Here is a 4,613-nt window from a genome sequence, read left to right as displayed (position 1 = left end):
CAGGGTTTCTCTGTGTAGCTTTGCGCCTTTCCTAGAACTCACTTGGTAGCCCAGGCTGGCCTCGAACTCACAGAGATCCGCCTGGCTCTGCCTCCCGAGTGCTGGGATTAAAGGCGTGTGCCACCACCGCCCGGCAAGAAATTATTAAAATAATAAAATAGACAACCATTGCAGTATATCAAGCTTCATAGATACAGCACCAGGGCAAGCAGGAATCATGCCTCTTGGAAGAAAATCAACTAAACATGGGCAAAGGCTATCCCAAGAAGCCAAGAGGCAGAATGTCCTCTGAATTCTTTGTGCAAACTTGGCCAGAGGAGCTCAAAAAGAAGCACCTGGATGCTTCTGTCAACTTTTCAACATTCTTTCAGAAGTGCTCAGAGCAATGGAAAACCATGTCTGTTGAAGAGAAGGAGAAATCTGAAGACATGGTAATGGCTGACAAAGCTCATTATGAAAAAGAAATAAAAACCTTCACCACCTCCACGTACCCAAAGGAGAGACCAAGAAGTTCAAGGACACCAATTCACCCAGGAGGCCTCCTTTGGCCTTCTTGTTCTGTTCTGAATATTGTCCCCAAATCAAACAACAACATCCTGGTTTATCCATTGGTGATGTTGCAAAGACACTGGGAGAGATGTGCCACAACACTGCTGAGGGTGACAAGTAACACTATAAAAAAAAGCTGCCGAGCTGAAGGAAAAATATGCAAAGGATATGGCTGCCTACAGACCTGAAGGAAAACCTGCTGCAGTGAAAACAAAGTGGTCAATGCGGAAAGGAGCCAAAAAAAGGAAGAGGAAGATGATGAGGAAGATGAAGAGGATGATGATCAATCAGGTGGTTTTAGTGCAGGCTTTTTTCTTGTCCATACAGCAGGTAATAACTCCCTGTACACAACTACTCCTGTCAAACAAAAAGATTGAAATGTAAGGCTGCGTAAGATTTGTTTTTAAAGTGTTTTAGTGTTTTTGTTTTGTTTTGTTTTTTGTTTTTTTTTTGTCAATACACTACCAAATGTGTCTTTTTTTTTTTTAATTTTTTTATTTTTCGAGACAGGATTGCTCTGTGTTCTTTTGGTGCCTGTCTTGGATCTCACTCTGTAGACTAGGCTGGCCTCGAACTCACAGAGATTTGCCTGGCTCTGCCCCCCAAGTGCTGGAATTAAAGGCATGTGCCACCACCACTGCTCAGCAACCAAATGTGTCTTTACATAGCCCTGTCATGGTGGTATTTTTAATAGCCAGTTACCTTGTCTGGTACAGTCTGGAGGCATGAAAATTTAAAGCAGGTTCTTGCTGGTGAACAACATAAATTAATTATGTATGGGAATGGTGGTTTTGTTGTTCTTTCATTTTCATTTGTCTGTGATGCAGCTTATATGAAGGTAATTGTTTTTCTGTTAACAGAATACCACTCTGTAATTGCAAAAAAATAAAAATGCAGCTTCTTTGTTAACATTCTGAATGTTTCTAAGTACAATACTTTATTAGTATTGTTCTTTTCATGGGTCTAAAATTTTTCTTCTTGAGGGGAAGTTAGTCTTGCTTTTGCCCATTTTGGGTTACATGAATTATTGTAGTGTTTATTTTTTTCATATAACTAGCTGAAAAAAATCTTTTGGCTATACACTTTATATATCATGATAATAGCAATAACCTTTTAATCCATAGTTAAAGCCCCCAAATTTTGATCAGTTGGATATGAGATATCACATAACTGATTTGTAAAGCCAATTGGGATCAGTTTTGTCACACCATGGGATTATTAGAACTAAACAATCAGAAAGTCTGTCCGTAAAGGATATTTATGTTCTAATCCTTACAAGAGGACTCTATTCTTTAACTTCTATTACTGTGTAATGACAGTTATGTTTTGCAGTTTGCCTCAGGTAAAGAAGACCTGAGACTGTGTCCACAAATGTGTGAGCTTAAAATCCAAGACTGCCATATTAAACTTCTTGTTGACATTAGTCCCAGCAAAGGCTATGAGATCACTTGCTATAATGCCTTTGCACTTTTATCTAAATATGAATTTAGGAAAATTGATTGTTTGAAAGTATTTTTGATAGTTGAGCCAGATTTTATTAAAATTAAGCCCTATTTAAAATCAAAGTAAAAGTATGCTTCCCTATATTGTGATTTGTCCCTTTATAAATCAGATAGGAAGGATGATAAATGTTGCATATTAGAACCAGTTATTTAATCCATTTTTTTTATAAAACCCAAACTCATTCATTAGAGTCATTTTAATCTGTTTAGCAGTTTAGGGGACAATTTGACAATCTTGTGGTATTTTGAGATTATTGTTCTCTTAAAGTACCAGTGCTTGAAAAATGAGTTCTTATAACTTTATGCGCTTTTATGTGTGGAGTGCTGTTTGTTATATAATTTTGACTTTGTTTCTTTACATTAGCATTTGTTTTTGTAATTTAAGGAGGAATACTGAATGTGAGTCTGGGATGATGCTAATAACCAATAACTGCACAGGTTTAAAAGTAATAAAATTAAGGTTATGATGAATCTCCACAGCAATTTTGCTGTCAAAGTTCATTTAAACAAAATGCCTGGTTTCCTATGGACTTGCTTTCATTTTCACGATGTTGACTGAGAGGCAGGAGTCCAAAAGGTGCTCTTGGGCTGCTACTCAGCATGTTGCATCCATTGGCTCCCCCAAACCCTCTGAATTACTTCTAAGCAATTTTGAATATTATGATGTGACATCTATACACATAGTACTTATTCTTTGTGAATGTCAACCATGAATATTTTATGACAGTAAACATTGGTTAATTCCTGGAGTTTTGAAAGAAGGTTGGAGAAATATGACATGTGCCTAAACTATGTTCTAAAAAGGGATATATGCTTTTCTCTATTCCAAGAAACATCAAACATCAATGTTTCCACTTTAATTGATGAATCTGCATGTTTATTAAGAAAATTAACCTTAACATTCAGTAAATACCATTTTACACATAATCAGAGTTACCTTTTGTGTTCAGGCAGGAAATGAATTTCTTTGGTTCTTAGGTTCTAAAAGGTCACCTAGTTTCTTCTTAAACAGATTTTATATCATTTTGAATTAATATATTGTTGTAATTGGAAAATGGAAAACAGAAAAGGACAGAAGTTCATGCTGATGAGTGGAGTAGCCAAAGTGATGTCCAAATAGTCCTCAAATGCATTATAAAAAATCAAATTCACCCTAGCAATGCTGAAATAAATATTTCTTGGTAAATCTCTTGTGACTGTCTATGTAGCTTTGAAAGTGAAAGCTTGACTCTACTTAATTTATACAAATCTCTACAAGAGGCCAGTGCTATTGGAAGAAGCAGAAATATAGGAGAGACATGAACAACATTTTCCTTCTAACCCTGTGGTGCCAGAGACAAGCTCTTGCTCTAACTTTGTAGCTGATGTTAGACCCAAACATGGAGACTCTCTCTAACCAGTTACATGATTTCTCCATGTGGACATGCAACAGAGCATTAGGAATTTTCATCACAGATTACTTTTTTATTAAGAAATTTTTTATTCATTTTATATAGCAAACACAGATCACCCTCTCATTCCTTCTCCAACTTCCCCTCCAGGAACCTCCCCCATCTCAGCTCCTCCAAAAAGATAAGGCCTCCAACGAGGAATCAGCAAAACCTGGTATATTCAGTTGAGGCAGGACCAAGGCTCTTTCCCCTGCATCAATGCTGTGCAAGGTGTCCGACCATAGGTAATGGGCTCCAAAAAGCCAGCTCATACACTAGGGATAGATCTTGATTCCACTGCCAGGGGCCCTCAAAGAGACTAAGCCACACAACTGTCTCCTATATGCAGGGGATCTTGTCCAGTCCAATGCAGGTTCCACAGATGTCAGTCTAAAGTTTATGAGTTACTACAAGCTTGCAGGAGTCTCTGTAGATTTCCCCATCATGACCTTGGCCACCATTGCTCATATAATCCCTCTACACTCTCTTCCACTGGACTCTTGGAGCTCAGCCTGGTTCTTGGCTGTGGATCTCTGCATCTGCTTCCATCAGCTACTGGATGAAGGCTCTATGATGACAGTTAGGTTATTCATCAATCTGATTACCAGTGTAGGTCAGTTCAGGCACCCTCTCCACTATTGTTAGTAGTCTAATCTGGGGTCATCCTTATGGATTCCTGGGAATTCCCCTAGCAAGCACCAGGTTTCTCCCATACCCCATTATGTCTCCCTCTATCAAGATATCTCTTTCATTGCCCTCCCACTCTGTCCCTCCCCAGATCAAACATCCCATTCCCTCATGTTACCATTCCCACTCCCCTCTCCTCTATTGCTCCCCCTTCATCCTCAGTTTACTCGTGGAGATCTCATCCGTTAGGGTCCTCCTTATTTCCTAGCTTCTCTGGAGATATGGGTTGTAGTCCGATTATCCTTTACATCTAGTATCTATTTATGAGTGAGTACATACCATGTTTGTCTTTCTGAGTCTGGATTGCCTCACTCAGGAAGATATTTTCTAGTTCTATCCATTTGCCTGCAAATTTCATGATGTCATTGTTTTTTACTGATGAGTAGTACTCCATTGTGTATATGTACAACATTTTCTTTATCCTTTCTTCAGTTGAGGGGCGTCT

The 4,613-nt window shown here is 38.5% G+C and overlaps 1 pseudogene; it reads left to right on the top strand.

The window, feature by feature from the left end:
* The first annotated feature begins 245 nt into the window (after positions 1-245).
* LOC131920867 (high mobility group protein B1-like) lies at positions 246-926 on the top strand (annotated as a pseudogene).
* The last annotated feature ends 3,687 nt before the right edge of the window (positions 927-4,613 follow it).

Source organism: Peromyscus eremicus, chromosome 10, assembly GCF_949786415.1.
Source record: "Peromyscus eremicus chromosome 10, PerEre_H2_v1, whole genome shotgun sequence".
NCBI lineage: Eukaryota > Metazoa > Chordata > Mammalia > Rodentia > Cricetidae > Peromyscus > Peromyscus eremicus.
The sequence above is the reverse complement of the archived record's forward strand: the minus strand, read 5'-3'. Positions and strand labels throughout refer to the sequence as shown.